Genomic DNA, 22,794 nt, shown 5'->3' with positions numbered 1-22,794 from the left:
AAAAAAGTGGATGGTATTTTGATAGGGTTTGCATTGCATTGAATGTGTAGATTGCTCTAGGTAGCTTTGACATCGTCACAATATTTGTTTTTCCAATTCATGAGCATGGAACGTTTTTCCATTTCTTTGTGTCTTCCTCAATTTCTTTCATGAGTATTTTGTGGTTTTCTGAGTACAGATCCTTTGCCTCTTTGGTTAGATTTATTCCTAGGTATCTTATGGTTTTGGATGCAATTGTAAATGGGATCGACTCCTTAATTTCTCTTTCTTCTGTCTTGTTGTTGGTGTATAGGAATGCCACTGATTTCTGTGCATTAATTTTATATCCTGCCACTTCACTGAATTCCTGTATGAGGAATTCCTAGCAGTTTTGGGGTTGGGTTTTTTGGGTTTTCCACATAAAGTATCATATCATCTGCAAACAGTGAGAGTTTGACTTCTTTGCTGATTTGGATGCCTTTTATTTCTTTTTGTTGTCTGATTGCTGTGGCTAGGACTTCTAATACTATGTTGAATAGCAGTGGTGATAGTGGACATCCCTGCCAAGTAACAGCTTAATTTTGAAATGTCAACATTTAAAAGATGCTTGAAATTATATTCTTTGCAACTTGTGAAAATTTAGATACCAATTTAAAATTTTATGAAGTTATACATAGTTACAAAATCCTTATAAAATGTTTGAAGACCACTGGATGATACTCATATTGTTGGGCTTTTAACTCAGTCACCTAAAATTCCATTTTAATATAAGAAGAGAAGAAAGATTGTGTGTTGAGGAAAATAGTGATCTCTTGGTGTTTGAATAACATGAGTCTTTTGGATAGTGTATATACTATATGGATAGTATCCATGTTTGACTTCCAAAAGACGAGCAGAAAATGTTGCTTATGTTAAGGTGCATTTATTAGACCTACTGCAGTAAGAAAGATGACCAACCTGATATCCCTGTCAGAAGAGAGAAATTAGGGGAGGATATTTATCAGATTGGGGGTCTGGCCCATGTGGTTTAGGGTGGGTCATTCACGGTGGGGGAAATGGAATGGGCAGAGTTGAAGACGTTATAGTTTGGGATTGGTGTACATGGCAGTGGTAGAGCCTTGAAGTGAATCTTGATTAACTCACTGTTATTTGCCAAGTGAACTGTTTGCCCAGGACAAATTGGCTTTCAGGAGTTTGTTGAAACAAAGAACCATGTCAATTATTATTTTATAGCTTTATCTTCCTGGGCAAGAACCATGTCAATTATTATTTTATAGCTTTATCTTCCTGGGCAAGAATTTCCTGGAATGAAGATTTAAAAGGATTTAACTAGCACAGGCTCACTTGGCACAGGTTTTCTAGTCCTTGTTCTGTTCTACGCAGGTGTAAGAAGTCTCATTTTTCAGCAGAATATCTACATATATGTAAGTCAGACTTAGGTATCTTCATGTTTATTAGAAAAATAATGCGTAAGTTAACATTACAGGTTTTGAATTTACTAAGAATGAAAAAGATGGAGATGTTACTTGCTAAAAGAATGTTGTGTTTGGTGTAATGTGGACTACAAAAATATACAACTGAGAATATTTTCAGAAAAGCATGTACTTAAAAAAAAAATAAATAAATAAATAAAAATAATCTGCTAAAAAAAAAAAAAAGCATGTACTTAATTGCTGATGTACTTGGTCTAGATTCTCACTGCTCTTGGCTTTCAGTGAAAAGGAAAGAGGGCAGGGCCTGAGTTGGAGTACTGAAAGATGGGTTGGATTTGGAGGCAAAGAGGTGACAGAGGTCATGGGAGGGGCCCCCTCTCAGGAGGTTGAGGTGCAGAGTTGGGCCTGACTGAAGTCTCCCCTTGTGGGCTGTCAGCACAGCTTCTTGGCAGAGAATGAATGGTTCTAGTTGCTGTGCTCACCGTTTCATGGGTAGGGAGGGAAAACCAGGAGTCATTTTGGCTTGGCAAAGCCACACAGGTCATTTTTCAGTTCTTGATTTACCACATATGGTGCTTTAAGTTTAAATTTCCTCTCTCCATTTACAGAAGATTTGAACTTAAGATGCTGCTTCCCATAGCATCCTTTCATCCTTTCTGCAGCGTGTGAAATTAGCTGGTTTACCTGTGGAGAAATCTCATTTAAAAGCTTAATGCAGAGGCAAAATCTTGCCTCAAATAGCCCTTAATGGGCACCTTCTCCTTGTGAATAGGATTCTAAATAAGTTAGGAATGGATAGCTAAGAGGAAAGGAAAACTGTTTATCTCTGTGGGATTCTGTGCCTTCCACTCTTCTTCCCCTAGGCCAGTAGTTCCACGTGTGTGGTCATTTGGCTAGCAGCATCAGCATCTACCTGGGAACTTGTTAGAAATGCAAATTCTCAAGCCCCGTCCCAGACCCACAGAATCAGAAGAGAAGCTGGGGTGAAGCCTGAGGAATCTTCATTTTAACAAACGTTCAAGGTGATTCTAATGCACAAAAAATTTGAGAACCTCTGCTCTAGGCTATTCAGTGAATCAGGACCTTTCCCTTCCTGTATGTCCCTTTTCAGTCCATTTGGATTCGATGGACTACAAACAAGGATTTCATTGTGAACCAGAGTGAACAGCCTGGGAAGTTAACCTTTGTTGAGTAGTTCCTGGTTAAACTTTTTGCACTTGGCTGAGCCCCCAAAACTCTGGAAGCTCTTTCCAGTGTTTTTCCTCATTCTTGATTGTTTTATTCACCTAAAACAGCACTCACTGTGTCCTGAAGGCAAATTAACTTCAGGCACCCTTATTTACATAGGACTCTCCTAAGGACCCATACATAATATGTTTTTCCTTTTACTTGGATTTTCCTAGCACTGACAATACTGCTCACATGGTGATTCTATGAATTCCATCCAGGCTGTGTTATGAATTGCATCCAGAAGAGAATTTAGGGGCCACAGTTAATTGTTACATCTTGCTCACTGATTCCTTCAGAGATTATTCTTGACTATCAACTATATGTATAGTATTGTGGAGGATACAAAATACAGATAAGCAAAATCTCTGTATTTGTAGGACTTACAGCCTTGACTCTAGACTGAAGAATGTTGAATAGTATGCTTTGTGTGGTGCATACTATGAATAATGCATGTTCCAGGTGTTAACTCACCTGTCAATCCTCTGAGGTAGAAACAATTTTCATCTCTACTTTAGGAATAGAGAATGTGGTAGGTTAAGTAAAAAGAAAGTTGAGACATCTGAAAAATCAGGATTTGAACCCAAATAGTTTGGTTCCCATACTTGCTTTTAACCACTATACCATACTAGCTTTTGGAGGATTGACAACATAAACACTGGGGAATCCTTAGAGTGGTAAAGATAAATTGTGGGAGTGAATACTTGTTATTAGGTAGGATTGCCAAATTTAACAAACAAAAAAAAAAAACAGGATTCTCAGTTAAATTTGAATTATTTTTAATTGCCTATGCATATGTATATTGAGCTAAAGAAAACTATTATTCAGGACACACTAATACTGAAAAGTTATTGTTCATCCAAAATAAATTACACATATCTGAATTCTATACTTCTTTCTTTAATTATATTGCCCCAATTTAGCTCTGCTTAACAGTTCCTTGTTTTGCAGAATTTGCTTATAAAATCCTTGCAGTAGCCATATATGTTCCATTTACATTGTAACATAACTGGTATAGTGTTTATATAAAAAATTATTTGATCCTTTTGCCCATTCAGCATTCTTTACTGAGAAAACACACTCAACATTAGCAGTATGAGCTGGTATCCTTAACATGTACTGGCATAAAGTTATCAACTGTGAGAATTATTTTCAAACTTGATTTGTTGAAGCACATAAGACATATTTCATGACATAACTTGCTTATCTATTCTTGAAGATTATGCCACATCTCTCAATGACTTTTTAAAATGTTATCCACTGGCAAAGAGAAGATCATTGTTGTTCATTTTTATTCTCTTCTTCAACACTACACATGATGACTCCTTTTCTATTAAAGAACAATAAACACATTTATTTAAAGAAAAAAAAAAAAGACTGAGTGACATCAGTAAAATAGCCAGATTAAGGTGTGGCTTGTATGTCTCTCTGCTCAGCAACAATAATTTGGCATTCATCCACAGACAAAAGTGGCTTTGCTGGAACTTGGGGTCTAAGTAGGAGACTGTGAAACCCTAGTGCAGGTCAAGACCAAGAGCTGTTTTAAGAAAGCAGGCTCAAAAAAAATAAAAAAAATAAAAATAAAAAAAAAAAAAGAAAGCAGGCTCACACCTAAGTCAGCTTATTCACTGACTGGTCCAGGCTACTGAAATGGAGACAGCTCCATTCCCCTGAGAACGCAGCTATAGGGCTATTTGGCTTTGAGTCTGTTGCTAGTGCTATATGCCAGGGGACTAAGGAGAAGTCACACCTACCTGTGTGTTTAGTAAAAGATTTCCAGACCTTTGTCCTGACTGTGGACCCTGAAGTGGCCCATGAATCAACATTAAGCCCCTCTTGGCTACAGTCCAGAAACCTCTGGAGATAATAAGCCTACCAAACTCAGTCAGACTGTACATTTTTTTTTTTTTTTTAGATTTTATTTATTTATTTTGACAGAGAGAGTGAGAGAGGGAATATAAGCAGGGGGAGTGGGAGAGGGAGAAGCAGGCTTCCCACTGAGCAGGGAGCCTGATGTGGGGCTCAATCCCAGGACCCTGGGATCATGACCTGAGCTGAAGGCAGACGCTTAACGAACTGAGCCACCCAGGCACCCCCAGAGTGTACATTCTAAAAGGGTTCTGTAACTCGGCTCCTGCCTGTCCCAACCATACTGTACAAATAGTCTTTCTGGAACAGGGACCCTGCAGGAGACACTATTATCTGCATCCCCAGAGACCTGAGAGGGCCCTATATGCAGCTCCAACTCCTTCACAGTCACAGTCTGCTAGCAGTCCTGAGGATCCAGGGTCCCACTAGGTGACACTCTTATCTGCAACCCCAGAGATTTTGAAAAGGCCCTATGTTGGGCTCCAGTGCCTCCCAACCACAGAGACCCTGCAGGAGATACTTCTGGCTGCACCCATGGATATCTTGAAGGGTCCTGTACTTAGCTCCAATCATATTACAGCTATAGTCTATCACTAGACCTGCCAGCCCTGGGAGTTAGTAGGAAACATTCCTGTGTTCTTAGAGATCCTGAAAGGGCCTTATATTTGGCTCCAACACCTCTCAGTCACAGTCCATGGTTCCCTCCTGGCGCAGGTCACCAGTGGGAGACACCCTCATCTGCACCACTGGAAGTCCTGAACAAGGACTATACTTGATTCTAGGCTTTCTCAGCTACAGTCCACAAGAAGTCTTTCTGGCACAGGGACCAGGCAGGAGACACTTACATCTTTGCCTCAGGAGATCCTAAAAGGGCCCTTCACTTAGCTCCAGCCCTTCCAGTAATGGTCAGGGGCCAGTCTATCCCACCTAGAGACCATGTGGGAGACACACCGAGATGTGCTTCCAGAGCCAGGTCTGTGGACCTCAATCTTGAAGATTGATATGGGAACCTGAAATTGATTTGGTACTTGATTCTGGCCTCTCTCAGCAAGTTCTGTGCCAGTCCTGCCCACCAGGAACCCATCTGGTGACTAGACAACTGCTCTCCCAGGGATCTGGCAGGAGCCATACCTGCCATGCACCTGAAAATAGGCTGTCTGAAGATCCAACTGTGGATCCTGAAATGGGCCCTTGTCCCAGCAGCACCCCACTAAACAAGCTAGTAGGAGCAGTCCATTCACCCAGAGGCCAGACAGGATGTATGCCCACTTGAGCCACTAGTAACAAACCTGCTAACTACAGACTCTACTGCAGACCCAGTAATAGCCTTATAATCAGATCCAACCCAGCATAACTACAATCCTAGATGTAATCTTATAACCCTGGGGAACAGACAGGAAAAGGTGTTTATTTATTGAAACTAGTCTGTAAAGACCAGAAGAGAAGTTTTCTCTCAAATGTATTGACACCAGCACAGGGCTACATGAATCATGAAGAATCAGACAAATATGACACCACCAAAGGAAACTAATAAAGCATGTGTAACCACCTTCAAAGAAATGGAGACTTAGTGTTTGCCTGACAAAGAATTCAAAATAATCATCTTAAAGAAACTAAATGAAATGCAAGAAAATACATATAGATAACTAAACAAAATGGAAATCAATTCATGAACAAAATGAATTTAATAAAGAAATAGAAACCATAAAATATAACCAAACAATAAAGCCTGGAGCTGAAGAATACAATGATAGAACTAAAAAATTCAGTAGGGACCTTCAGCAACAGACTTGATCATACAGAGAAAGAATCCATGAACTCAAAGACAACATTTGAAATTTTCCAGTTAGAGAAAAAAAAAAGAATGAAATTGGTTGTCTATCTTACATCACTCATAAATACACCCTACACAAAGATAAACTCAAAATGGATGAAAGACCTCAATGTGAGACAGGAATCCATCAAAATCCTAAAGTAGAATATGAGCAATAACCTCTTTGACAACGACCACAGAAACTTCTTTCAAGACATGTCTCTAAAAAGCAAAAATGAACTTCTAGGACTTCATTGGGATAAAAAGCTTCTGCACAGCAAAGGAAGCAGTCAACAAAACTAAGAGGCAACCCACGGAATGGGAGACGATATTTGCAAATGACATATCAGGTAAAGGGCTGGTATCCAAGATCTATAAAGAACTTTTCAAACTCAACACAAATAATCCAGTCAAGAAATGGGCAGAAGACATGAGCAGACACTTCTCTAAAGAAGACATCTAAATGGCTAACAGACACATGAAAAAATATTCCACATCACTAGCCATCAGGGAAATACAAATCAAAACCACAATGAGATACCACCTTATACCAGTTAGAATGGCAAAAATTAACAAGACAGGAAACAACAAATGTTGGCGAGGATGTGGAGAAAGGGGAGCCCTTTTACACTGTTGGTGGGAATGCAAGCTGGTACAGCCACTCTAGAAAACAGTATGGAGGTTCCTCAAGACTTTAAAAATAGAGCTACCCTACAACCCAGCAATTGCACTACTTGGCATTTACCCCAAAGATACAGATGTAGTGAAAAGAAGGGGCACATGGACCCCAGTATTCATAGCAGCAATGTCCACAATAGCCAAACTGTGGAAAGATCCCAGATGTCCATCGACAGAGGAATGGATAAAGAAGATGTGGTTCATATATACAATGGAATATTACTCAGCTATCAGAAAGGATGAATACCTACCATTTGCATCATTATGGATGGAACTGGAGGAGATTATGCTAAGTGACATAAGTCAAGCAGAGAAAGACAGTTATCATATGTGGAACATAAGGAATAGCACAGAGGACCACAGGGGAAGGGAGGGAAAACTGGGAAGAAATTAGAGAGGGAGACAAACCATGAGAGACTCTGGACTCTGGGAAACAAATTGAGGGTTACAGAAGGGAGGGGGTTGGGGGGATGGGGTAGCTGGGTAATGGGCATTAAGGAGGGCACGTGTTGTGATGAGCACTGGGTCTTATACACATATAGTGAATCATTGAACACTACCTCAAAAACTAATGATGTACTATATGTTGGCTAACTGAACATAATAAAAAAATTAACTTGAATTAGAGACTTAAATGTAATACCTGAAACCCTAAAACTTCTAGAAGAAAATATATGGAAAAATTTCTTGATGTGGGTCTTGGCAACAATTTTTTTGGATATAATACCAAAAGTACAAGCAGCAAAACAAAAATAAACAAGTGACACTACATCAAATTAAAATGCTTCTGCACAGCAAAAGAAACAATCAACAGAATAATGAGGTAACCTATAAAATGGGAGAACATATTTGTAAACCATATATCTGAAAAGGAGTTAATATCCAAAATACCTAAGTAACTCATACTACTGAATTGCAAAGCAAATGAACAAAAAAAAGTCACCCAAATAATTTAATAAAATATGGCCAGACGACCCGAAGCAATATTTTTCCAAAGAAGACATGCATATGGCCAAACTAATACATGAAAAGGTACTCAGCATCACTAATCATCAGGAGAATGCAAATCAAAACCATAATGAGATATCACCTCACTTCTATAGAATGGTTGTCATGAAAAAAGACATGAGATAATTAAGTGTCGGTGAGGAAATGCAGAAAAGGGAATCCTTGTGTGCTACTGGTGGGAATGTAAATTGGTGCAGCCACTAAGGAAAACAGTATAGAGGTTCCTCAAAAAATTAAAAATTGAATTACCATATGACCCATCAATCCTACTTCTGGATGCATAATTCGAAGGAAATGAAATAATTATCTACACCCACATATTTATTCAAGCATTATCACAAAGCCAAGAAATGGAAACAACTTGTGTCCATCAATGAATGAATGGATAAAGAAAATGTGATGTATAAAATGTATATATGTATATATACACATATATAGTATGATATATATAATGTATAATATATGGTATATAATATTTATGTATAAATATATATATTTTTATATTATATACCTCCCCTATACTCTTGTCCTATCAACCTCTTTGATGCAGACAAGCACAGCAGTTTTGGAAGTTATGTGTTAAAGATGACCACACAACTGTATAAAAGGATCCCAGGTCCCTAAATCAGTGCTTGGAGAAGAATAACATTTCTGTTTGGAAATTCTCATAAGTGAACTTTTTCCATATTAGGGCCAAAAGACATTTTGAGATTGATTTGTTATAGTGACTAATGTAAACTAATATGAATTTCTAAAAAACAAAAAATAAAGGAAATGTCATTTTTATCTTTCAGAAGAAAACCACACACAAAACATTTACCAAAAAACCCCTACCAAATTAGAAATATTAAGTCATGAACCTGTGTTAATCTGATAGACATAAGTCAATATATTTTGTTTTTTAGTCTCTTGTCACTTCTCTTTGTTGTGTTTCTGATTAAGGCCTTTGTCTATAAGTTGTTAGAAATAGAACTGCCTGGGGCGCCTGGGTGGCTCAGTCGTTAAGCGTCTGCCTTCGGCTCAGGTCATGATCCCAGGGTCCTGGGATCGAGCCCCGCATCGGGCTCCCTGCTCAGCGGGAAGCCTGCTTCTCCCTCTCCCACTCCCCCTGCTTGTGCTCTCTCTCTCTCACTATGTCTCTCCCTGTCAAATAAATAAATAAAATCTTAAAAAAAAAAAAAAGAAATAGAACTGCCTGTCCAGCTTCATATAAATGTGGAGATATTTCTTAGCCTAATCCTTGGTAATATATCTTGAAGAGCAAGTATATTTCTTCCTAAAAAATTTAAAAATACTGTTAGGAGATACTTTAACATATTCCTCTTTTTCACTGGTCACATCACTGGGGGATAATCGTCTACAATACATGTTAACCTCCCACCTTTTTTAAAATGTAGGCAAACATGGCTTTCAAAGGTTTTCTTTTAAGAATTTTTAATTTTTCCATAAAGCTTTTCTTCTTTTGAGAACTGAGAGACTAAAGTACAGCCCAAAGAATGGGGAAAATGAAAATCAAGATACTTACTTCCAAAGGCAAGCAAGACATAACAGACAGTGTATCCTTGAGAAGCTTGAGTATTGAGAGTATTGATTTATGTAAATACTGTTTTATCTTATTTCAGTGTCTCTGACTGGAGTATTTTAAGATATCTTCTAAGATAGCATATACGTCAATCAATATTTCCCTTAATGATGGTGATTTCTTAGGAGATCAGAAGTAGTCCATAGAATCTTGGCCAAATATGAGAGCATTTAGCTCTTCAAATTATGTTGTAAATGTAGAGTGATTCTGAGAAACTAATGGTCCTAAGAATCAGTAACACAGATTATAATAAGCTAAAAGGGAAGAAATGCTTTGTGAAATATGACTGGCTTGTCTGTCATGATTTAAAATGATTGTTAGGAGCATAGAGTTATGGTTTTGACAAAAAGTATGATATATGATCCAGATAATTTGCTATTTTTCACAGTCACACAATGGCTCACAGAATTACATAAAAACATAAAATGTAAAGCCCCCAGTTTACCTGTCCCGTCTACTTTTGTCAGAGCCTAATGCAACCTTGGGTTATTACAACAACCTCTAATTGATCCGCTTCCATATTTTTCCCAGCTAATTCATTTTTTACCAGACAGTCAAAGTGAGAATTCTCTTCTCTATGTGAAGTCACTCAGTGGGCTAATATGGCTTCCAGTTGTACATAGAATAAATTTCAGCAACCTCAACATGATTTTTAAGACCTAGTTTAAAAATCACAGTCCTGCTTACCACTCTCACACTTATTAGTTGAATGAGGAATCTTAAATTCTTGGGGTATAAACATAAAAATACTTTGCTTGCTTGCTCGCTCACTTATTTATTTTGTGAAATCTCTTTTCATGATAATAGTTCATTTCTTTTTTAAAAGTAATTTTAATGAATAATACAAATAGAGCTACAAAATTTAAAGGTTTTGTAATGGCATATAAGAAAAATAACTACTACCCAATTACCTACCTTTGAGAAAATAATTGTGATTTATTATTTGTGTATTCTTCAAAAGATATTTTAATCATACAAGAATTTTTTTTTTTGCCAAGAGAAATTCTTCTGTTCTTCACCATGCTTTATTCTTCCTTCCTTCCTTTCTTCTTTTTTTTTCTTTCTTTCTTTCTTTATTTATGGATGGATTATCGATGGATTCCATTTCAGTACATATAGAACTGTTTCATTTTAGTTGACTTCGTGGTATTCTATTGTATGGAATAAAAAAATTGATATTGCCTTAGCTCAGATTCTCTAGATAGTAGAGCTGGATGCAAGAATTAAGAGCTAACACATTATTTGAGAGGTACAGACCCAGGGCAATGAGGGTGATGGAGGAGGAAATTGAGGCTAGGCAGGGTGTAGGCAGCATAATGTGATGTGATGTTTGTCATGCTACCTACGCTTCAGGACAAGCAAAGCAGAGACAAAGCTGGGTGCTTAGTTCAGTTGATGCAGGGGACTTCTCCAGAAAGATTTCAAGAAGGAAACATGTCTCAACATAGTCCACAATAGAAGAAAGGAGGGGATGTTACCCGCCCATCTCCCTTCTGTTACCTGTTTGCCATTAGTCAAGCTTCACCTTCAACTTATCTTTGTGCTTCTATGTTATATCGTCAGGTCCCTTCAGCCATTCAGGAAACCAGATGTATGTCACATAGTATGTGGTATTTCATCGAAATCCAAAATTGGGAGCATGGTCCAGTATGGGTGGCTCATTCACTAAAAGAATAAAGAGAATCAGTAAAGGAACAAAAGATTTATTTTCCAGTAGAGACATTTAGACAGTGTATTAGAGAACTCTGAAAAGAATTAGTGTAATTGGAGATGGAGGAGAGAGAAGATATATCATAATTTATAATGCTACCTATAGTTGATTGTCATTCAGACTGTTTTATTTCTTTAATTGAAGTATAGGTGACATATAATATTACATTAGTTTCAGATGTACACCATAGTGATTCACCAAGTCTATATGTTTGCTATGCTCACCACAAGTGTAGCTACCATTAGTCACCATACAACAGTATTAAAATACCACTGAGTCTGTTCGCTATGCTGTACCTTTCATCCCCATGAATTGTTTATTCCGTAAGTGGAAGTCTATACCTTCCACTCCCCTTCACCCATTTTGCCCATCCTCTTGCCCTCCCTCTCCGCTGGCAACCATCAGTTTGTTCTCTGAATTTATGGGTCTGTTTCTGCTTTTTATTTGCTCATTTGTTTTGTTTTTTAGATTTCACATATAAGTAAAATCATAGGGTATTTGTCTCTATCTGGTTTATTTCACTTAGCATAATACCTCTTAGGTCCATCTGTGTTGTTGCTACTGGCAAGATCTCATTCTTTTTATGGCTGAGATATATTCCATTGTGTGTGTATATGTGTGTATACATACATACATACACACCACATATTCTTTATCCATTCATCTATCAATGGACACTTGGGTTACTTCCATATCTTGGCTCTTGTAAATAATGCTGTGATAAACATAGGGTACATATATCTTTGAATTAATGTTTTCATTTTCTTTGGGTAAATACCCAGTAGTGGAATTAATGGATCATATAGTATTCCTATTTTTAATTTTTTGAGGTACCTCCATACTGTTTTCCACAGTGGCTGCACCAAATTACATTCCCACCATCAGTGCATGAGGGTTCCTTTCTCTCCACATCCTCACCAACAGTTATTTTTTGTCTTTTTGATACTAATCATTCCAACAGGTTGTAAAGTGAAATCTTATTGTGGTTTTGATTTGCATTTCCCAGATGATTACTGATGGTGAGCATTTTTTAATGTGCCTTTTGGGCATCTGTATATCTTCTTTGGAACCATGTCTATTCAAGTCCTCTGCCCTTTTTATTTTCATAAGATGATGATGATGATTATTTTGGTGTTGAGTTGTCTAAGTTATTTATATATTTTGGACATTAACCCCTTATCAGATATGTCATTTGCAAATATCTTCTTCCATTTAGCAGGTTGTCTTTTTATTTTGTTGATGGTTTCCTCCACTGTGCAAAAGTGTTTTATTTTGGGGTAATCCCAACAGTTTATTATTATTTTTTGTTTCCATTGGCTGAGGAGACATATTCATAAATATGGTGGGAAGGCATTTTTGTCAAAGAAATAACTGCCTATGTTTTCTTGAGGAGTTTTATGGTTTCAGGTCTCACATTTAGGTCTTTAGTCCATTTTGAGTTTATTTTTGTGTATGGTGTAAGAAGTCCAGTTTCATTCTTTTGCATGTAGCTGTCTAGTTTCCCCAACACCATTATTGAAGAGATTGTCTTTTCCCCATTATATATTATTACCTCTTTTGTCATAAAAATCATGGACTTATTTCTGGGTTATATAGTCTGTTCCATTGATCTGTGTGTCTGTTTTTATGCCAGTACCATACTGTTTTGATTACTACAGCTTTGTAGTATAGTTTGAAATTTGGAATTGTGTTAACTCTAGCTTTGTTGTTGTTTCTCAAAATTGCTTTGGCTATTCAGGGTCTTTTGTGGTTCCACACAAATTTTAGGATTTCTTATTCTGGTTCTGTGAAAAATACTGTTGGTCAGATTATTTTAAATTTAACAATGTAGCAATGAATATCATCCTTCACAAACTATGTCTGTAAAATACAATAATATCTGTAAGATACTTTAAAGAAGTGGAATTGCTGAATCAAAGGGAAGGTACATTTAAAAGTTTTGACAGATATGGGGCACCTGGGTGGCTCAATTGGTTAAGTGGCTGCCTTCGGCTCAGGTCATGATCCCAGGATCCTGGGATGGAGCCCCACATTGGGCTCCTTGCTCAGCTGAGAGCCTGCTTCTCCCTCTCCCTCTGCCTGCCTGCTGCTCCCCCTGCTTGTGCTCTCTCTCTCTCTCACTATCTCTCTCTGTGTCAAATAAATAAAAATCTTTAAAAATAAAGTTTTGACAGATACACATTTATTTGATTTTTTTTTTCTGCTTAGGATTCAGTGAGATTCTTTAATATGTCACTTGATATCCTTTAACTCTTTTGTAAAATTTTCAATCATAATGCCTTTGATCATTGCCTCTTTCCCCATTCTCTTTATCCTCTATTTTTGGGACTTTGATTCATGTTATATTTTTTTTATGTCCCACATACCTCTTAGGTTCTATTCTCTGTCTCGCCATGCTTTGGTTTAGATATGTTCCAGTCAACTATGCCTCTCTTCTGCTCTGTCCAATCCACTTTTAAATTAGTTTGTTGACTGTTTTAGTTCTAGAGTTTGCCATTGATTCTTTATTAAATATTGACATTCTCTGAAGACATTTTCCATCTTGTTATCTATTTTCTTGAACATATTTTTCACAGTTATTTCCAAGTCCACATTAGATAACTTCAATATCTTGATTACTTTTGGATCTATTCTGTTGTCCATATTTTTTTCCTTTAGTTTTTGCTCCTTTATTTCTTTCTTTATGTTTTCTGGTATGCATGGTAATTTATTGAATGTAAAGAATTTTGATTGAATCTAAAGAATCATTAAGGTAATTTGAGGCTTTGCATGGTGTTATATTCTTCAGAGTTTACTTTTGTTTCTGGCAGGCAGTTGGAGTTGTGACAGAATACCCTACTGAGCTTATGTGAAGCTAAACTTCAGTGTTTGAGAGGGATTTTCCTTTTCAGATTTGCCCTTTCTTTGGGTAACATCTCTTCTGGAGTGCCAGAAGTCTGAAGTGATTTACCAGGGCCCCTCCTTCTTGTGGGCTCTGATATCTAATTTTGATTTCTTATCACTGGATTCCTTCCAGGAATGCTGGAGAGGGTATGGACTGCTATTGGTCAGGATGAGGCTTCGGTGAGAAGGTGATACTTGAGCAGATAGTGAAAGTGATAGAATTAGCCAGGAGGATGTCTAGGGCAGAGAGGACCGCTGGTGCAAGGCTCCTAATTGTATGCATGCTGATGTGGGCAAAGAAAGGAGGTAACTGTGGTGGAGCAGTGTGAGTGAGGAGTAGAAGGGTGGAAGGTGAGGTCAGTGAGAAGATAGTGGACAGTTTGTACAGGTGCCTGTAGGCCTTTGAAGACTTTGGTCTTTACTCTGAATGGAGGGGGAAGCTGCAGCAGGGTGGAACAGAGAACTAAGATGATCTGATCTATGTTTTTAAAAAGTTAACTCTGGCTTCTGTACTGAGAATAGACTATAGCGGATCAGAGGTAGAAGCAAGCTAGAAATTATATTTGGATATCATTGGTATAAAATAACTTTTGTCAAGTGGTACATTGGTGAGGGCTACTCTCTCAACTTGAAGCATAATAATAAACACAGAGAAAGCCCTTAATACAAGCTAAGCACCCTGTTTTACAAAATCAATCTCATATAATCTTCACAATGATCTTTGAAGTACACACTGTTATTATAGCAGTTTTGCAGATAAGGAAATGACAGCACAGAAGGTTACAAAACTTTTCTAAAATCACACAGATAGTAGGATAAGGAGCCAGAGACAGAGTTGAGATGGGACCTCTTTTTTTGGTAAGGAACAAAGGGTTCCCTGTAGTTCAACATTGATACCCTTGAATCATTTTAGGTGAACTGTTACTCTGAGCAACTACTATTTCATTCATGCTCAGTAAGTCCCCAACCCATCAGAGTAGAGTAGATTTTGTGCTTCTTTTGTTAAATTTATCCCTAAGTATTTTATTCTTTTGATGCTATTATAAATGGATTTGCTTTCTTAACTTCATTTTTTTATTATTCCTTGCAAATGGATGGAAATACAATTTTTAAAATATGTATATTAATTTTGTATCCTTTAATGTTGCTGAACTTATCAATCTAATTTTAATGAATTCTTTATGAATTTCCATAAATAACATCTCATCATCTACAAATATAGATTTACATCTTTCTTTCAAATATGGATACCTTTTATTTCATTTTCTTCCCTAATTGCCTTGGCTAGAATCTTTGGTACAATCTGAAGAAGGTGGCAACATGGAACATCCTTGTGTTGTTTCTGATCATAAAGAAAACTATTCAGTTTCAGCATTAAGCATGATGTTAGCTGTGGGTTTTTTATAGATGCCTTTCATCACGTTTAAGAAGATCCCTTCTATTCCTACTTGTTGAGTGTATTTATCATGAAAGAGTACTGAATTTTGTCAAATGCATTTCTGCATCTATTGAGATGATTGTGTGGTTTGGGTCCTTTATTCTGTTGATGTGAGGTATTATAATAATTTATTTTCATATGTTAACCAAACCTTGCATCCTTGGGATAAATCCCACTTGGTCATGGTGTGCAATCCTCTTTATATATTACTGGATTCAGCTTGCTAGTATTTTGTTGAGGATTTTTCTTCATCTATATTCATAAGATACATTGGTCTGTAGTTTTCATGTGAATGTCTTGGTCTAGTTATAGTATCAGGAGACTCTATACTGTTTTCCACAATGGCTGCAGCAATTTTCAATGCTCCTGACAATGCACGGAGGTTTCCTATTTTCCATATCCCCACCAGTGTGTGTTATCTCTTGCCTTTTTGGTGATGGCCATTCTAACAGGTGTGAAGTGATAGCTTATGTGATTTTGATTTACATTTCCGTTATGATGAGTGATATTGAGCACCTTGTACCTGTGGCCATTTTTTTTTCTCAGAAATAATGTCTATTCAGATACTCTGCCCATTTTTTTCTTTTTTCTTTTTCTTTTTTCCCTTGTTTTCTTTTCTTTTTTTTTCCCTGTTGAGTTGTATGAGTTCTTTGTGTATTTTGGACATTAACCTCTCATCAGAATATAGTTTGCAAATATTTTTCCCATTCCATAGGTTTTATTTTCATTTTGTTGATTATTTCTATTGCTGTACAGTAGCTTTTTAATTTGGTGTAGTCCCACTTATTATTAATTTTATTGCTTGTGCTTTTGATGTTGTATCCAAAAACATTGCAAACCCATGTCAAAGAGCTTTTTTCCTATGGTTTCTTCTAGGAGTTTATGGTTTCTGATCTGGCATTTAAAGGCTTTAATCCATTTTGAGATAATTTTTGTGAGTGGTGTAAGCAAGGTGTCTGGTTTCATTTCTTTACATGTGAATATTTTTTCAGCATCATTTATTGAAGAAGCTGTCTTTTCTCCATTGAGTAGCCTTGACTCTTGTCAAATATTAGTTGACTATATATGCATGGGCTTATTTCTGGGATCTCAATTCTGTTTCATTGGTTTATGTATTTGTTTTTATGCCAGTACCGTGCTGTTTTGATTATAGTTTTATAATATAGCTTGAAGTCAGGAAGTTTGATACCTCTTGCTTTGTTCAGCTTTCTCAGGTTTTCTTAAGGTATTCAGGGTCTTTTGTGGTTTCATACAAATCTTAGGATTGTTTTTCTAATTCTATTAATTCTAAAAAAATGCCATTGGCATCTTGATGGGAATGCATGGAATCTATAGATGGTTTTGGATAGCATGACATTGGTTAAGTTTATTCTTAAGTATTTTATTGTTTTGATGCTATCGGAAGTGGGTTGTTTTATTTCTTTTTCAGATAATTTGTTGTTAGTTTATAAAAATGCTACTGATTTTTGCATGTTAATTTTGTGTTCTACAACTTTACTGAATTTGTTGTGTGGATATAACAGTTTTTGGATGGATTCTTTAAAATATTGTCTATTATAACAAATGTTTTTCTATTATAAAATTTTGTCATCTTCAAATAGAGACAATTTTATTTCTTCCTTTCTGATTTGGATGCCTTTTATTTCTTTGTCTTACCTGATTGCTCTGGCTAAAATTTTCAGTACTCTGTTGAATAAGAGTGGTGAGAGTGGGTGCTCTTGTCTTATTCCTGATCTTAGAGAAAAAGCCCTCAACCTTTCATCATTAAGTATGATGTTAGTTGGGGGCTTGTCATATATGTTGTTATTTACTATGTTGGGGTGCATTCTTTCTATGCTGAATTTTTAAGGAGTTGTATCATAAATGGATGTTGAATTTTGGCAAATGCTTTCAATGTGTCTATTGAGATAATGACATGATTTTTTTTCATTCTATTAAAGTGATGTATCACATTTATTCATTTGCATATGTTGAAACAACCTTGCATCCCAGAGATAAATCTTACTTGATCATGTGATGATGCTTTTAAAGTGCTGCTGAATTCTATTTGCTAATATTTTATTGTATATTTTTGCATTTTTAGTCTTCATGAATATTGGCCTATAGTTTTCTTGTAATGTCCTTTTCTGGCTTTAGTATCAGTGTAAGGCTGGCCTCATAAAATGAGTTTGGGAATGTTCCATCCTCTTCAACTTTTTTGAAAGAGTTTGAGAAGGATTGGTATTGATTCTTCTTTAAATGTTTGGTAAAATTTACCAGTGAAGCCATCTGGTCTTGGGCTTTCTTCATTGTAAGATTTTAAATTATTGATCTAGTCTCCTTACTAACTTTGTTCTGTTCAGATTTTCTATTTTCTCCTCATTCAGTCCTGGTAGGTTGTATGTTTCTAAAAATTGTTCCATGTCTTCTAGGTTGTCCAGTTTGTTGGTGTATAGTTGTTCATAGTAGCCTATTATGATTCTTTATATTACTATGGTGTTAGTTGCAATGTCTTTTTTGTCTTTCACTTATAATTTTGTTCATTGGAGTCTTCTCATTATTTTTCCTCTTGGTTAGGCTAGCCAAATGTCAGTTTTGTTTATCTTTTCAAAGAACCAACTTTTAGTTTTGTTAACCTTTTCTATTGTTTTTCTGCTTTTCATTTCATTTATTCATTTATTTTCTGTTATAATCTTTATTATTTCCTTACTTCTGCTAACTTTGGTTTCAGTTTTTCTTCTTTTTCCTTGATGTTTAGCATTAGGCTGTTTATTTGAGATCTTTCTTGTTTATTAATGTTAGCATTTATTGCTGTCAGCTTACCTCTTAGAACTGCTTTTGCTATGTTGCCATAAATTTTGTTTTGTTGTGTTTCCATTTTTGTCTCAAAATACTTTTTTATTTTCCCTTTAATTTTTTCTTTGATCCACTGGATGACCAGTAGACTCTTGTTTAATTTCCATGTATTCATGAATTTTCCAGTTTTATTCCTGTTATTCATTTCTAGTTTCACACCATTGTGATCAGAGAAGATACTTCCTATCCTTTCAATCTAGAATTTGCTAAGACTTGTTTTGTGTCCTAACATATGGTCTATCCTAGAAAATATTGTATGTGCACTTGAGAAGAATTTGTATTCTGCTGGTATTGGATAAAATGTTCTGTATATGTTTGTTAGGACCTTTTGGTCTATAGTGTTGTTTAAATCCACTATTTCCTATTGTTTCTGTGGATGATCTATCCATTGTTGAAAGTAGGGTATTGAAGTCCTTAATTGTTGTATTGCTCTTTATTTCTCCTTTTAGCTCTATTAGCTTTTACTTTATGTATTTAGGTGCTCCCATGTTGGGAGATACAATTGTTTTATCTTCTTGATGGTTTGATCGCTTTATCATATATAATGACCTTCATTGTCCTGTTTGTCTTTTTTTTTTTTTACCATTTTTTTTTTAAAGATTTTATTTATTTATTTGACAGAGAGAGAGACAGCGAAAGCAGGAACACAAGCAGGGGGAGTGGGAGAGGGAGAAGCAGGCTTCCCGCTGAGCAGGGAGCCCGATGTGGGACTTGATCCCAGGACCCTGGGATCATGACCTAGCCGAAGGCAGATGCTTAACGACTGAGCCACCCAGGTGCCCTTTTTTTTTTTTTTTTTTTTTACCATTTTTAAAGTCCAATGTGAGTGATATAGTGTAGCTATCTGGGTTCTTGCCCAAGGAAAACTGTAGGATGGGCTCTGCAGTTGCCTGGGTTCCCAATTCAGCCTTACAAGATGGTTGGGACTGAGTATTATATTCAGTAGTAGGTGGGGCTATGAGTTAGTTTCCCTGTACTGATGAGACAGCCAAATGGGCCCTGGGCCTGCACAACTCATTTTGGGGACCCAAATCAGGCAAGACTGTGCACTGAATTCTTTGGACAGACAGGGCCACCAGTTTTGCTCTGTATGTAGGGAGAACCACAAGCCTGTGCTCTCTATTCCAGTGCCACTGTCTGTAGGGCTATTGGATGGGCTACACAGCTTCCTGTGTGCTTTGGTTTGGTTTCATGGTCAGCCATGTTGAAGGCTGTATTCACTCTGAGCAGGGCTGCAAATTAGTTCCCCTGCCCTGGCAAAGCAGGACAACTGGTTCCAAGGCTGGCAAGGGTCTTTGTGGTCTTGACTCAAGTCTTCCTGCTCCGGCTGAACAATGCTCCTGCTTTGACTCAAGTCTTCCTGCTCCTGCTTCCTGCTTCCAGCTGAACAATGCCACTGACTTTGCTTTGCAGATGATCAGTTCTGCTTGCCAGATTCTCTGCTTGAGTGTTGCTGGGCAATGCAGCTTCCAGGTGTCCTGGCTAGGCTTTCTGGCCAGGCAGGTCCAGGAGCTGTACTCCATAGTGTACAAGGCTACTGCTCCCCTGTCTGAGCAGAGTGGGGAAACTGACTCCAAGCCTGGAAAGGCTCTTTGACTCAAGCCTAGTCACATTTCAAGTTTCCTCTTCAAATGGTGTCACTGGCTTTGCTCTGCAGAAAATGAGCTCTGCCCGCCACACACTCTGCTCAAGCATTGGTAGGCTGCATAGCTTCCAGGTGTTCTGGCCAGCCTCTCTGGTCAGGCCGGGCTGGGAGCCACATTCAGCAATGTGCTGTGCTATGACTCAGATCTCCTGTCCGATCAGGGGCAAGCCAGCCTTCAGTGCTGGTAAGGCTTTTTCTTTGAGGACCTGAATCAGGCCGACCTGTGCCTTGCCATATTCCCTGGTTAGACTGCACCACTCTCTTGGCTGTGCAGGTGAGCAAATCCACAACTGGGACTACTACTTGGGAGGTACAGGTAGGAATTTGCTAGTTGTTGCAAGCCCTCCATCCTTCTCTGTCACAATCAGATTCTTGGTGGTCAAACCCCATGATTCCCCTGCAATCCCCATGGGGTAGGACTGGAGTGGGAGCTCCCAGAAGTGACCTACAACATTGGGGGAGCTGGATGTCCATCCGAGGTTCTCTTTTCCCAGTGGAGGAACTGCAGGCTCAGGGGAGACCTCTTGGTTCTATGTAAGCCTGGGGAGGGGGCAATGCTGGCACCACGTAGCTGATCCTCTTGTTCTTCCAGTTTGGACTGTCTTGGTCTGTGGTGCAGGGGGTGCTTCAGCCTCACCCCCATGTTCTAGGATTCTCTCAGTGATGTCTTGTCCATGAGTAGTTATTAATTGTTCTTATGAGGGGAACAAGGTCAGAAGTGACCTGCCTCACAATCTTGGTGACCCATACCTTTCTTTTCTTCTTTAAGCATTGTTCTTTTGGTTTTTTTTTAATATAATGGTTACTTTGAAGTCTTTTTTAGTATATGTGCTGCCGAAGCGAGCACTGAAGTCTTTTTTAAATTTGACCTCTATGCCTTCTGACAGAGTTTCTGTTGCCTGTGCTTTTTTCGTGTGCATTGGTCATAATTCTTTGCTTCTTTGCATGTTTTATAATGTTTTCTGTTGAAAACTAGGCATTTAAAATAATATAATTATCACTATGTTGTAATGTAGTATCCCTGAAACTAATATAGCATTATGTGTCAACTATATCCAAATAAATAATAGTAATAATAAGGTAGCAACTCTGGACACTGACGTTCCTACCAAGGGTTTATTGTTGTTTGCTTGTTAATTTGTTTAATGACTTGGCTGGGCTGTTTTGTTGATTTGATTAATAGTTATGAAGCCTCTAACATCATTCTTCAGAAGGCACAGCCTTAGGCATGTACCCTGTCATCCTAGGTTGACAATGATTTTAGCAGTGCTTTTTTACTGGCTTTTTCTTTGAGGCTTTTTCAGAGGCTGCCCAAATCTATTGGTATCACAACCAGATGTTAGGCTTCACTGACTACCAGATGATTGCCCTACTATAGTGCCCTACAACCTTGGTTGTTCCAACATCTTATCCAATTGAATTTGAGCCTCTTGAAGAGGTAGTTTTTGAATCTAGTCTTTGAAGTTTGCTCTGACTCCAGGAGAGATTTTCTTTTTTTTTTTAAAGATTTTATTTATTTATTTGACAGAGAGAGGCACAGCGAAAGAGGGAACACAAGCAGGGGGAGTGGGGGAGGGAGAAGCAGGCTTCCCGCGGAGCAGGGAGCCCGATGCGGGGCTCGATCCCAGGACCCTGAGATCATGACCTGAGCTGAAGGCAGACGCTTAACAACTAAGCCACCCAGGCACCCCTCCAGGAGAGATTTTCTTAACTATCGCTTTCTGTGATTCTCTCTGGTAAAGAAGCAGGCTTCTACTGGTTAGCTCCTTGTTCTTGGGGAGGTTCAAGCCTCCTCTTAAGTGTTTATCACCAAAATTTCCACTGTTTCTGAAAACTTAGGCTTGCTCTTCTTTACACTTCTTCCAAATAAAGACAGTTCCTTATGGGGAGCTTTAGAGCTCTCTATTCTTATGATCTGTCTCTTCCCCAGGCAAAATCTCTGAGCCTCTGATCCAGAGCTGGGCTCAAAGGGAGCATCCTGCTTCCCATGGAGTGACACCCGTGCTTTATGAAAAAGATACTAAGCAGGGACCACAGCCTCTGGTTTTCTCAGCTTTCCTTGCCCAGCATGGAACCTCCACCCTCAGAGGAGGATGGGGCAGGGCAGTTGGGGCCCCAGTAGTCTCAATCTAACACACCTTGGGTAGTACCTCCACCCTACAAGTGGAGACGGGTAGGGGAAGGGCAGTCCTGATCATTCAGCTGCTCTCACTTGGAGTTTAGCTTCAGCAACATGAAACTAAGAAATGATGAGAAGTGCTGGGGGCCTCCTCCTCCTGGGGGATATAGTAGCATCCTAACTGGAGATTTGTGGGGAGGGAGTCTTGTCTTCTTGACCACAGCCACTCAGGGTCATCACATTGAGCTATAGGAGAAGAAGAAGGGAGCAGGCATGTCTCAGGTGCCACAGACTTCTCACTTTCTTGCCAAGATGTGATACATTTTCTTGAATAAATCTTTCCTTATTTATGGTATAACCTTAGGACAGTTTTCAGAGACTATAAAGAATAATTTTTACCAGTTATGGATGTTTTGCTGGGGAATGAGTCCTCAGAGCTCATCATGTGGCCATTCTAGAAATTGTCTCATTTGCAATATGCAGAGCAGATTAGATTCCCAGACAAGTTATTTAGTTTTTTTTCTAATTAAGTAAACTCTACCCCCAACATGGGGCTCAAACTCACCATCCCAAG

The 22,794-nt window shown here is 38.0% G+C and overlaps 3 long non-coding RNA genes across 3 annotated transcripts in view; 2 read left to right on the top strand and 1 right to left on the bottom strand.

Annotated features, from left to right (window-relative positions):
- LOC145720755 (uncharacterized) overlaps positions 1-22,794 on the top strand; it is a 286,144-nt gene that overhangs the window by 63,948 nt on the left and 199,402 nt on the right. The window lies entirely within an intron of this gene.
- LOC145720612 (uncharacterized) lies at positions 1,640-11,909 on the top strand. Its single transcript, XR_014143699.1, has 2 exons — positions 1,640-4,193; positions 4,243-11,909. It is a non-coding gene; the product is annotated as an uncharacterized LOC145720612 (long non-coding RNA).
- Positions 10,632-13,346, bottom strand: LOC145720613 (uncharacterized). The gene is made up of 2 exons (XR_014143700.1): positions 11,090-13,346; positions 10,632-10,740 (listed from the first exon to the last, which is right to left on the bottom strand). It is a non-coding gene; the product is annotated as an uncharacterized LOC145720613 (long non-coding RNA).

Source organism: Leptonychotes weddellii, chromosome 3 (assembly GCF_054177405.1).
Source record: "Leptonychotes weddellii isolate Sample4059 chromosome 3, ASM5417740v2, whole genome shotgun sequence".
In the NCBI taxonomy this organism is placed as follows: Eukaryota; Metazoa; Chordata; class Mammalia; order Carnivora; family Phocidae; genus Leptonychotes; species Leptonychotes weddellii.
This window is presented reverse-complemented; position numbering and strand designations above follow the sequence as displayed.